The sequence below is a fragment of the Onthophagus taurus genome, chromosome 1, assembly GCF_036711975.1.
Source record: "Onthophagus taurus isolate NC chromosome 1, IU_Otau_3.0, whole genome shotgun sequence".
Taxonomy (NCBI): Eukaryota; Metazoa; Arthropoda; class Insecta; order Coleoptera; family Scarabaeidae; genus Onthophagus; species Onthophagus taurus.
Window position 1 is genome coordinate 19,556,219 of NC_091966.1, and position 14,002 is coordinate 19,570,220.

The window sequence follows — 14,002 nt, forward strand, 5'->3', positions numbered from 1 at the left end:
ATAAATTGAGGTACTTAAAATTTTAATTTCCCCGAAAAAACCCTATTCTTTTCAAGTGGATTTACTCAACCACAATCTCCTTTCATGAAAATAACCTTTCTCATTTCGTTCTCGAAGTTTTATGTAAACTGTCGATTTACGAAGCCCCGCACTTGAGAAGGTAAAGATAAAATTCCAGGATCACATTTCTGTAGATACTTTGACCTCAATTTCACAAAAAACCTTTAACAATAAGAAAGTTGGTTGAAAGTTTCGATTCTCTATCATCCAATCAATAATCAATATTGGAAAAAGGTAGTAGGGAAGGATCGTCAACCAAAAATGAAGGTGCTGAATAAAATTTTCCCTTTTCAAATAGAAATGAAAACGAACGCGTTCATGAAAAATTCATATGTGATATTTTTATTGGGAGGAATATAAAAGTTGACCGGGAAAAGAAATTGATAAGATTTTAATTCTTTAAATAATAGTGTAATAAGAAATAATTTGCATATTAACAACCTACTGTCATCGATAACAATGAAGAAGAAGGTTTTGGGCAGATGCCCATTTAACGTATGAACGATTCAATGCAACCGATTAATCCATTCAAATCCATTCGTGGCAGACGTAAAAGCAAAATTTGCATTATTGGGATGCGTTCGTATTGGACAAAGAAAAACGACAACACATGAAATTCGCGACGGCGACGACGGCTGTTTCAATGGTTTTCATTGTTGACCCTTGATGTACCGTGCAATCATAGCCCGAGGGTGCGAGTTCTAAATTGTCTTTTATCGATTGCGTAATTGGCCTCATCTATCGAAATGAACTTTATATTTCGTTGCGTTATTCGGAAATTTATGCGTTTATTCGTGGTGTATTTGAATGGTGTTAATTAACTCACTAGTGATAATTAATTCGTTTCAAGGGTAACGACAGAGTCTCAGGCTCTCAGACCGTAATAGATGCTTTCAAAAGCACTACGTTTTTCAAAGATGATTACCTGGCGGTATGAAAGGAAGGAAATTGTGCAATCATTGCTAATAATAGATTAGAAATAAGAAAAGATAATTTAAACATTTTTTAATACAAAAATTCACATACTATATTTGAAAACGTGACGATTTTCTTTTAAATATAAACGTCGAAATTTAACAAAACCAAGATCTCTAAGACGTGTAAAGCCTTCTTAGGGATAAGAAAAGATTGGAATCTCCTTATAGCGGTTTTAATAGCTTCTTAGAAAGACGTTCAAAGCATAATACAAAAATCAAGGGAGTTATAGTATAAGAGTATCGAGTTTCGCATGAAACCGTATACATTTTAGGTGTTTCATAAATTTATATTATAATACCTTAATAATATAATTTTTGTAAAACCACGTTTAATCTCAATTTTGGTTATCACACAATCATACGTCTTTTCATAAGAAAAAGTGAATGTGATATTTCATCCTGAACCATGATTTGTTTAGTTTCAGACAAGGGAGAAATATTACAGGGGTTGATGTGATTGATTGGAAAAGTTCGGGTCGTTTCCGCCATGTTGTAAACAGATGTCTCGGTATGATAAACAGTTTTTGCAATAATGATATTGCGTTTTATCGGTTACCATTTATCTAAGTAAACAATTGGTGCCTTCATCAAGTTTTCACGTCTTACAAGCTTAAGCATTTCACTTTATTTCTGATCCATTCGTTTCAATTCCAGTCCTTGGACAGGGGATTTTATCCCTTTTCCAATATCTGTCTTTCTTCTAAAAGTTCTTGTTACTCAAAAAATTTATTAATCATAACAAAGAATTATTTTATTTACGTTGGCTTATGTCATTCTCAAACTGATATTCTAGAAAAAGGTCAGCCCCCAACCAAATACTTCGCATAAATTGCCAGGAAGAGATTTAATTACCCACATAATTATTCGCGAGCAGCAAATGGGAATCTTCGCTTTAATTAAAACGGCGTTTTTTTTTTCTACAACGACGTCGTTTGGTGGAAAGTCGTCTACGTCGCCTACGTCATTGTCACCGAGTTTGGGGTTAAAACAATAATTATCTGGGTAAATTGGAATTTATACCACCCGACGTGACCTGTAACATTGCCTTCGACAAAATCCGTTTTCTAGCATCCCATAAATATATGGATACAACTCTCGGTAACGAAACTAGACGTACATTTGACATGGAATTTCTGTTTACCGACGAAATGAAACTTTATGTTTATTTATTGAGGTCGATAACTATTATGTATTTGGGGTATGTGGTGCGATATCGCAAACCGATAATGGCGCCGTTTAAATAGAAACTGCAAATAATAGTTTCGAATGTGATGTAGGTATCGAACAGTGTAAATTGGAATTAAACGGAATTCAAGTATAAAATCGATGATGGAACACCAGAAATGGAGATGTTTATTTTATTTTAAGCAATTTGTTCAAGAAGACTTAGTAGTTAATACTAAAATAACAATTTCATGAAACGAAATGGAAACCTTTTAATACTTTTTTCGTATTTCACATACTGAAAAAGAGGAATGGAGAAATTTACCTTTACGTAACGTATTCAGAGAAAACGATAAACACAACAACAATGTCGATAACGTCTCACTTCATAAGTTGTTGGAACAAATTTTCCCATCAAAAACATATCATGAGCGTTTACTAAGAACTTTAATATGTACGCCTTGGGGTATACACTTCATCTACTATTTGTGTCAAAAGTCAAGGCACTCACTTTCGAGAGCGATAACTTCACATCCGCGCGATGAAAAAAATTGCAATAAAGTTTGTTGTAATCACTGAATACGTAACATATGTGAATTTAAATTTTTGCTCCGCGGTTTTCTTTTTATCACGAGTTAACTAAAAAAAGTACCATGCCGGGAGAGTGGGTTTCGTCCAATCGGAAAGGATGGTGCGTTCCAGACAGGACGTCGCACCTTTATTGTACCTACATAAAGAAATAAAGTTGCGACGTCCTGTCTGAAACACACACCAGCACCATCCTTTTTGATTGGATGAAACCCCCCTTTCCCCGCACCCCCTATTACTGTTTCTTTTTAATTTATAATTCGCATAAATCGCTCTAAAAAAAAATTAGAGAGACACACCTTTGATATATAGACTTATGTTTTACATTTAATTCGCGATAAAAAGAAAGCCGCGAAACCGAAAATTTTCCTTAGTGCTCTAGGTTATTGCTATTGGCCTATTGGATAATCCGGCACTGGTTACCGCTTTGAAAAATGTGAAAAGATTCTTGAAAAATACGTAACTTGTCGGTGTAGCGTCTTGCTATGATATCTTCGCAATCACTCGATGAAAAAAATTGCGGTAACGTTTGTTATAATCAGTATCATCTCTAATTTTTTTAGAATTTGCGGGGAGAGGAGAGTTCCGTTTAATCGGAAAAGATGGTGCTGGTGTGTGTTCCAGGCTGGACGTCGCGCCTCTATATCCTTATGTAGGTAAAATAAAGGCGCGACGTCCTGTCTGGAACGCAAACCGGCCCGATTGGACAGAAAATTGTCAAACTCGCATATGTTACGTAAAAATGTTCAGTAATTACAACAAATTTTACCGCAATTTTTTTCATTGGGCGGTTGCGATGATATCGATCTCTAAACTTAGGGTGACTTTTGGCACGGATAGTAAATTTGTTGAAATTGTTTTCTGTTTTAACTTTCGGTTAAAATACGATATCATTGTTAAAAATACATTTTCAACTTAAAGTTATGTACAGGAATCGATTACATACTTAAAAATTTAATAGAAAATCACTTTGTAGAAACTTTAGAAATGAAAATACTTTTAAAATCACTTAAAACTAGCCAGCACCTTGGCTGAGTGATGAGATAAGATCTCTTATGCGACTGCGTAACCGTGCAAAGTCGGTATTTAAACGTACCACCCTCTAGTACTAATCGGGAAAATTATCAAATTTTACGAAACCGTTGTAATCATAAATTCAAGTACGCTAAAATCTTATTTCTACCAAAGCCTGTCTGGAGTCGCGCCGAGAATATTTTGGAGGACGATGAGGTCTCTCGGAGAGATTGATTCTCCGTCTGTCCAGATAGATCTTGATTGTGAGTGGATGGCAAACTTTTTTGCAAAGCCTCCCCTGATCATCGATGACGTAACTAAGGCGGCTACAATTAATGAAATTCTTACTTCTCTTAAATCTTGCTCCTTCTCTCTTACGCTTGTGGGCGCGATCGAAGTAGGTGATGCTTTGACTTATTCGAAGTCCCCTTGCGTTGGTTCTGATGGTATCGGTCTCAACCTTCTTCTTCCTATCCTGGATATAGTGCTTCCTCCCTTAACTCATATCTTCAACTTTTCTTTTGAGCGGTCTTTATTTCCCTCTGTATGGAAGGTTGCTCATGTCGTTCCCATACCCAAATCCAAGTCCTCTTCATGTAACACTGATTTCCGTCCGATTTCAATTTTATCCGTACTATCAAAAGCTCTTGAACACTTAGTTTATTTACAGGTTCAAGAATTTCTAGAGAGGTTTAATTTACACAATGAGTTGCAATCGGGTTTTCGCAGTTGGCATAGTACAACTACTGCCGGCATTAAAGTTACTCATGATATTAGATATGCCTGCGACAACAGATGTGTTACTGTGCTAAGTACTGCTCGATTTCAGCAAGGATTTTGATTCTGTCGACCACAGCCTGTGCTTCTTGGTTTCAATCTTACCTTTCCCATCGCTCCTTGTGCGTACGCGCTAACTCTTCAATTTCTTCTGCTTGTGCAATCAAATGTTTCTTTCTTCTTTCTTCTTTGTTAGTTAATAGTGTTACTAATTATATCTCGTGTAATTATCATTTGTATGCTGACGACCTCCAGATATATACTACTACAACTGTTGCTGAATTTCCGGAAGCTATTGTACGATCTATCTAAGGTCTTGAACTGGTCTCAGAGATACGGACTTAACTTGAACTCAGTTAAAACGCAAGCTATTGTATTTCGAACTCGTCAATTACTTGGTAGGATTAATCCATCTACCTGCAGTGATCTGATGTTAGATGGAAATGTCATACGGTTTTCTGACACAGTTAAAAATCTTGGAGTCCTTATGGATTCTGCACTGTCTTGGAAACCGCAAATTCAACATGTTTGCAGAAAAGTTTATGCTTGCTTCCGCTCTTTATAAAGACTTCGCTGCTCTCTTCCTCCGGTGGTCCATCGTAATCTTTGCTACTCACTTCGACTATGCGGACGCGGTTTTTCCCGATCTCTCAGTGACTCTTCTGAGTAAAAAACGCCGCGCCGTATCGCAATTACATTCAGATCTTAACCTGTGAGGAACGTAGATCCTTTCGTTTATTAACCATTTTATTTAAAATCCTTTATAACTGCACCCCAAAGTACTTATCAGATAGGTTCCAGCAATCATCAACTCATGAGCATGCTACTCGTTCACGTTCTGATACTATTCTTACATTTCCTGTTCATAGCACTGAAATTTATCACAGATCATTTACAGTACAGTCAATTGCGCTGTGGAATGGACTGCCTTCTGAAATTCGTAATATTTCTAACATTGCTCATTTTAGACATGTTTTAAAGAATCACTTGCTTGCCCTTCAACTGGCTGTTTCCTGATTCTTTGTTCTTGGTCCTTCTCTTTTTTCCTCTCTTCAACTGCTCTCACTTGTTGGTAACTGATATCCGGCAGATTCTTTTGGTCTCTTTTAGCCGCTCTCTCTCTCTCTTTTCGTGTTTTTTCTTCGTTCTTCTCTTTGTTTTTCTCTTTTCTTGCTTAATCTTATTTGGTGATAAGTGTAAATAATATCTAATTATCACTACTTGCCATACTCACAAGGGAAGTGTCACAACTGTGTCTCACCGATTTCGATGCAATTTGGTACAGTCATAGAATGGGCCAAAATAAGGTTCGTACATTTTTTTATACGTGCGGTAAAAGCCCCTGGGGCGAGTTATAGGGGTTGAAAGTTTGGAGAAAAAGTACGTTTTCACTTATATTTTAAAAATGAAAAGTGCTATCAAAATTTGGTAAATTGTAACTGATATTCATTTTAAAAGAGCTTTCTTTTGATGTATCACACATATACCAGAGGGTTAAGAAGGGCGAACTACCCCTATTTTTTTGGAATTATTTAAAAACCACCCTATCGATTTTGGCGGCATTAAGTATACTTCCAGCACGTTCAAAAATATTAGTTAAGGGTTTTTTCCCATTCGCTCTAGATCATCCCCAGCGAAGTTACGGGGGTTAACATGTAACCACTTTTCGTAAGAATGATGTGATAAAATTGTCAGGTATTTTGAAAATACTTTAACAAAACCGTAAATTAGTCGCACAATAAAATGTTTAATGTAAAATAAGGCATAATACACCATTTAGGGGTGGTTGGGGTTAACCACCCCCTTAAAAATTAATTCTATCCCGGGCATTACTTGTTGATTACGGCGAAATTTGGTACTGTGTTTGTTTTATATAGTTTATTAGTTTATTTTTATTCTACATAATGTTGCCAAAAATACACCTACCAAAAAAATTTTGGCACAATATTTGTTTTTTTAGTGCCGCTTGCTAAAGGTCATTTCTCAAAATAGTTTTTTCTAGTATAAAAGAACGTGTGCCCAGTGGGTAGATTTTAGTTTCAGAGCAACTGACAGAAGCAATGGTTACAATAAACCCAATAAACGTTTTAAATTTGCTAATGACAGTTTTTACTGTTATGAATATTCCCCAGACTCCTGTAAATGAAGCAGAAGTTAGTTTAAAAGAAAATATACAGCGTATTTTAATGGAAAGTATGGAAGACTACAATATGCAAATTGAAGACGAAACTGTATTAATTTTCGATTCATCCAATGGCATCAATGACGGTCAGCAAATTATTGAAGACCAGGATACAACTGACAGGTTTGTAGAAGATACTGATGCTCATTGTCCATTGAAGGATGACATCGACTACGAGTACAAATTAGAGGCGGTAAATTACTGGACAAGTGGGAAGAAAGGTTATTTGAAACTAGAAACCGTAAAAAACAAATACCGAAAAGTAACGTCAAAGACCCAATTGCACAGATGGTCTAAATATATTGAAGAAAGAGGGACATACAAAGAAAAATTAGCAGAAATTACCGAATTTGTAATTAATCAAGCGAGAGCCGCCGTAGATAATAAATTGCCACTACATGATATTGATATACGCAGATGGGCTATACAAGCTAGAAATGAAAAGAATTTATCTCCTCAACTGTTCAAAGCATCTCATAGCTGGGTGCAACGTTTTAAGAAAGCAAATCGGTTAGTAAGCCGAAAAATAACAAAATTTCTATCCCAAAAACAAATTGGAAATGTTGATCGAGTAAAAACTTTAGCAAAAGATTTCGTTAAAGAGGCAAAGCTACAAATCCAAATATATGGACCTGAAAACACCTACAATTCGGATCAGAGCGGTTTTAACTTGGAATTCCATTCGGGAAGAACATTAAGCGATTTAGGAGTTAAAACCGTAGAAAGTGTGGTCCAGTCGGTGTCATCTACAACGCACAGTTACACAATTCAACCCGTAATATCTGCTGATGGGAAACTTCTTTCTCCACTTTTTATTGTTTTAAAAGAACCCTCTGGCAGCTTTGGACCGAGGGTAGCAAATACAATGTTTAAAGCAGACAATATATACGTTTTGGCATCAAAATCTGGAAAGTTAACTTCAGAACACATGAAAAATTGGCTCCAAAATGTATATTTTCCAAATACTGGTTCTAAATCATTATTATTATTAGATTCTTGGAGTGGCCATTGTCCTGAAGTTATTAGTGAAATAACTCCATCAGGTACTAATTTTAAACATTTATCTATACCTGCAGGGACAACAGGTCAAATACAGCCCCTAGATGTATTTGGTTTCAGAATATGGAAAAATTTTATTAGAAGATTCTCTGATCAGATTATTCTTTACCAGTATGATGTCAATTTGCATCAGAGGGATAACATATTAAAATTGCAATCGTTGACGCATAACCAGTTGGCTTCCCCTCGGTTTATAAATGTTTTTAAATACGCATGGTTTGCAAGTGGCTATATAGAGGAGAGACCAGACCATTTTGAAAATCCCGTGGAAGTTTGCTTTTCGAGTGAGAAGCCAACGTGTGATATCTGTGGGGATATAGCGGTCATAACATGTGCATGGTGTAAAAAATCCTTATGTTTAAAACATTTTTTCCACGACTTTCATTTTTGCCAACACTACGTAGAATAAAAATAAATTTAATATTGAAAATTAATATAATACATAAAAAACGTCAATTAGTAATGTAGAATAAACTTCTTTGGTATATTGAACTATTTTTTTTGTCAGTTGCTTTTTAACTCATAAATAAATAAAATATCTTATTTATCTAGTAGTTTTATATTTATTATTTAAAGAAAATGAGGGTAGTTTACCTCGTGGAACATCGATAGATAGATTTTTAAAAAACAATACCACAGTTACGATGGCAGTTTTCATCTTCGAGGTATAAACAAAAAACTACCCCTAATTTGTAACCCTTATAACCATTTTCAAAAATTTTTACTTCAAATATAAAACAAACACAGTACCAAATTTCGCCGTAATCGACAAATTACGCCCGGGATAGAATTAATTTTTAAGGGGGTGGATAACCCCAACAACCCCTATATGGTGTATTATGCCTTATTTTACACTAAACATTTTATTGTGCGACTAATTTACGGTTTTGTTTAAAGTATTTTCAAAATACCTGACAATTTTATCACATCATTCTTACGAAAAGTGCTTACATGTTAACCCCCGTAACTTCGCTGGGGTTGATCTAGGGCGAATGGGAAAAAACCCTTAACTAATATTTTTGAACGCACTAGAAGTATACTTAATGCCGCCAAAATCGATAGGGTGGTTTTTAAATAATTCCAAAAAAATAGGGGTAGTTCGCCCTTTTTAACCCTCTGCTATATGTGTGACACATCAAAAGAAAGCTCTTTTAAAATGAATATCAGTTACAATTTACCAAATTTTGATAGCACTTTTCGTTTTCAAAATATAAGTGAAAACGTACTTTTTCTCCAAACTTTCAACCCCTATAACTCGCCCCAGGGGCTTTTACCGCACGTATAAAAAAATGTGCGAACCTTATTTTGGCCCATTCTATGACTGTACCAAATTGCATCGAAATCGGTGAGACACAGTTGTGACACTTCCCTTGTCAGTAAATATTATTTTTGTTTGTTCTGTTGGGTCATTTGGCAAAGATCGCTTGTGCGATAAAATGATCCATTTGCTGATACTGCTCATACTGCTTATACTGTTTAAGTTTTAAGTTTAAGTTTATCCATTGCGCGACTAACAATCGACAATGGGATTTTATGTATTTATTTTTGTTCTTATTATTTTTTTTTTCTCATTGTTTTTTCTTCTGTGTAGCTTATGTAATTTTGTATTCTTATTTGTGGCAATAAATGGTAAATAAATAAAAACGTTTGATATTTAGTATTTGCTCGAATGTTTATAGTATATAGTTTTTCCCATAAATATTATTTTTATATTAAATTATAAAACCAAAAATATTAATGAAATTCAACAAAAACTGAAATCCACAACAAAAACAATAACGACATCAAAAGTTAACAATGAAAATAACTGCAATAATTAAAATCACCAATTTACAATAAATGCTTAATATCACCGTCATTTTGATTTATGCATAAATGAATATTCCAACTATATTAAACAATACAGCTTAAAAATAATTGTCACAGCTTAAAGGATTTGCTGTATTCTCTCCACAAATAATTTACTACATTAATTCTTGTTTGGCATTACAATCACCTCAAATTAACTTTGGTGGTTTACACTCTATTTTCTCGCTTTTAATAATAATATTAGCAAAGCGCCAGCATTTGTCGACAAAAAAATAATAAAGCAATTTTAAAATAATCAAAAGTAACTAGTTTTAGCAATTTACTTGATTGTATCTATGGTAACGATTAGATGAGGGAGTTTGATCCATGTTGACTCTATATAGGGATATACATATAGTGTCTCTGATGATGGCGTAAGTCGAAACCGGTTAGACAGTAATAAAAAAGACCAGAAAAAGTATTGTTTTTATTTAATTTATCTATGGTAATGGACTAAAATTTAATATCAAATAGTTTTCCATACGTATATGATTAAGTTTTTGTGAATTATATTCATATTATAATTTATATAAAATTTAAATAATTATAAGTATTTTTATATAATTGTTTTTCACTTATAAAAGCTTATACGACATTCGTGTTTATAGAAAGTACTATTTCCAATTATTCGTTTTCGTTATGCTCATACGATATATACGTTTCTCTAATTTAAATTGAAAGTTTATACGAAATGGTTTGATAAGTTCTTCCACCGATATTGAACGGTTGTTACACTTTGAAGTTATTCCCAAAGTTTCTCGACCTATATGGTAGTTCATTCAAGTAACGCTATGTCACCTAAAGTAAGGTGAATTCACTTCGTAACACTTGCCATAGCGTAGGAAGTACATTGTTATCTAAAAATGTATAGTAGTCCTTGGCGTTGAGCTTACCACGAATTACCATACCAGGAGAAACATCTCCAGACCATAATTCCACCTCCGTCGAACTTTACTATTGACAAAATTTATTCGGAGACTGGTAGTTCTCCAGGCTGATACCAGACCCAGACCCTGTGATCCGGTAGAGGTTAAACCTTGATTTGTTACTCCAGAGAATGTGTTTATACTGATCCACGATTCACTGTCGACATGTTTTACAAAAACTTAACGCCATTTGTGTTTATAGAAAGTACCATTTGAGATTATTCGTACGAAATGGTTTGATAAGTTCTTCTGCCAATATTGAACGGTTGTTACACGTTGTAGTTGCTCCCAACGTTTCTCGATCTGAATATGTTAGTTCATTCAAGTAACCCTATGTCACCATACTAATCGATAGTGGACCTCTCACAACATGACAGCAAACTCCAGACCATAATTTCACCTCCGTTGAACTTTACTGTTGACAAAATATAGGCTTATTCTCCAGGCTGACCCCAGACCCTGTCACCCGGTAGAGAGTAAACCTTGATTTGTTACTCCAGAGAACGTGTTTACTCTGATCCACTATCCATTGTCGACGTGTTTTACAAAAACTTAACCAACCAGATCATCGAAATAATGCTTCCGGATGCCTGTTGAAGCTGCTAGCTTATGTCGTCTATCGGTTAAATCCATTATCAATTTTGAGTAATTAAACCTTAAGTCGGTCATTTCTGTGATACCCAACTATTACAACTTTCACGAAATCAGACACCTTTGCGTGACATTGTATCTGGGAATGAAGCCAATCTTGTGTACTACACGAGATTAAACGTCGGAGAGCGTGACGGGCATCTGAACCACATATCTTTTTGCATGGATGTCCAAATACTTATTGATATGTATGTTTGCGGTCTGGATTGGGTGTGAATGGGTTATGATTTATTGTGGCTTAGATGGGTTCGGCTTGATTGTGGCTGGATTCGATTTAGCTTAGGTCTTGTTTGGATGTGGAAAGGTTGGATTTGGTATAGTTGTAGATCATACGGAGTTTGTCAGGTCTGGTTTCGGAGTGTTGTGGATTGAGTATGGGTGGGTTAGGTTACGTTGGGCTGGATTGTTTAGTTCGGTTTTGGCTTTGGGTGTGGATAGGTTGGGTTTGGATTGGCTGTGGCTTAGTTTAACACAAAATTTGATACAGATATATTGGATTTGGTTTAGTTATAGATTAGAAATGTGGTTTTTGGTCTCATTTCAGTGTGGTTATACTAGTTTGATTGTAGATGGATTGGGTTGGGTTTGGATGTGTGGTTTTGGTTGGAGCTGGTTTTGGGTATGGATACCTTGGGTTTGGTTGTGATTTGATTTAATACAAAAGTTGTTACAAATATATCATTTTGGTGTAATACTCACATAACTGGTTTGATTCACGCAGAATGATTCACTGGTGATTCGCTGAATTGGGTGTGGATGTTGGGTTGCCTGGTTTTGTTTAGACCGAATTTTGTATGTGGGTACGTTGGGTTTGTTTTGGTTGTAATTCAGTTTAACGGTTTAACGATTTTGGAGTAATAGTCACACACTTTATTACATATTTAGGATCTGGGTTGGGTATGGATTAATTGGGTTTAGTTGTAGATTAGGTGGGTTCGGTTTAAATGTAAATGAATTGTGTGTGGTTTGCGTGATTTAGGTTGGGTCTGCTTTGGATGGATTTGTTTTACTTGTACTTGGGTTCTATTTAGCCTGGCTTCGCTGTGGTTGTTCTTGTGTGAGTGTGGGTTGATTGAGATCTTAATATTGTTTGGGGCTGATTTTGAGAGTGGGTGGGTTAGGTTTGATTTGATTGTGATTTGGTTTAACACAAAATGTGACACAGGTATACGATTTTGCTGTAACAGTCACGTATCTAATTCTGTGAATTTGGTTAGGGTCTTGTTGTGGATAAGGTGGGTTCGGTTTGGGTGTGGTGAGCAGGTAGAGATATAAGCGAAAGTATTGAAAGTCTGATACCCGCTGATTGCAATATAAAAGTATAAAAGATATATATTTTCAGTAATATTGTAAATATTCTAAAAGGAAAGGCAAAACCATATTAAATATTTGCTAAAAAAAATCAGAATTTATTGAAAAATTATTAGAAAGTAGATAGAAAGCAAACATGTGGCAGGAACAATTCAACACATGTCTGAAATGATATAAATGGAAGGCTGAAATAAATTTCGTAAAAAGAATGTCGGTAAATTTTATCATAGAGAGATAGTGCAAATGAAATATAAATTTATTAAAAGTAAAGATATAATGGTGTTATTTTATAAAATTTTTATGGGGGAGTTGTTGAGATTGAATAATATCAGCAAATGTTTTTAAAAAACATATATTGCAGATAGCCTGTTAAAGGGGTTATCTCGTGTGACGGCTCTTTTATTTCGCCTTTTTTGGGATTTTTTTTGGAGAACCAAATAAACATACAACTACGAACTTTTCACCACATATTTATTCATATTTTGAGCACACTTTACAATCTTTGCAGTCCAAAGTGGTCCCTCATTGCTGAAATACACGGCAACTTAAAAAGTAGTTTGCAATCTTAAAAGTATGAAATAGTTTTTGAACTAGGGTTATTAAAAAATATTGGAAGGTAAAGTTTTGGTATCGTGTTGAACATTTTTTCTTGACTATAAAAAAAGGAACGGCTTGACGAATCAGAATTGTGCTGGTTTGCAAAGTGCCTACATGAGTACTGAATAAGCTGTTCAAATTTGAAAAGAACACGTTCGATAGATTTCGAGATATGGTCACCGTTTTGAAAAACACAGCTTTTTGAAAAACGCATTTAACGTCGTTGGGGTTCAAGCAGCTACTTCAAGTCTGTTCAACACTGTGATTTTCGAACGACTTCGAATATTGATTTTTTGAACCAGTCATACGGAATCCTCTTAAAGTCAGAAACTAGTTGATGTAATATTATCGTATAGCAAGAGTAACTATTTTGATAAATCCTATAAATAATTCCTCTACTCAATTGAGCAATATCTGCGAAGTACATTAAATAACTGACACTCAATGAGTTTATATTCCCCGAAGTAATAAATTTGAAGTTAATTTTAAGATTCAACTAATATATCATTTTTAAGTGTTGTACCTGCATAATCTGATTGTTCTCAGTCGCAGTACTACTGATTACGTGATAGTGTGTTACTACTAAACTTTAGCAATGACAGCCAAAATACAAAAAAATGCTTTCTTTATAGAAAAGATTGTAAAGAAAACTCACTGAAAAGATGAAGGAGATTTATATTGAAGGTAACCAGAGCGCAAAAAAACTTGGTATTAAAAAACCATTTCCACTTCAAAAGGACAATGACAAAACACACGAAATCGTGGTGGAATAGATGCTCTACAAAGACTTTCAGTTCTCCCACACCCCTCTCAATTTCCAGATCTGAATCGTATCGCGAAAGTATGGC

At 34.9% G+C, this 14,002-nt stretch overlaps 1 protein-coding gene and 1 long non-coding RNA gene across 2 annotated transcripts in view; one reads left to right on the forward strand and one right to left on the reverse strand.

Annotated features, from left to right (window-relative positions):
* The window catches only part of LOC111420405 (Cyclic nucleotide-gated ion channel subunit A), a 220,483-nt gene that overhangs the window by 23,625 nt on the left and 182,856 nt on the right, over nt 1–14,002 (forward strand). The gene's annotated exons all lie outside the window — the stretch shown is intronic.
* On the reverse strand, nt 1,051–2,165 carry LOC139431130 (uncharacterized). The gene is made up of 2 exons (XR_011641443.1): nt 1,797–2,165; nt 1,051–1,737 (listed from the first exon to the last, which is right to left on the reverse strand). It is a non-coding gene; the product is annotated as an uncharacterized lncRNA (long non-coding RNA).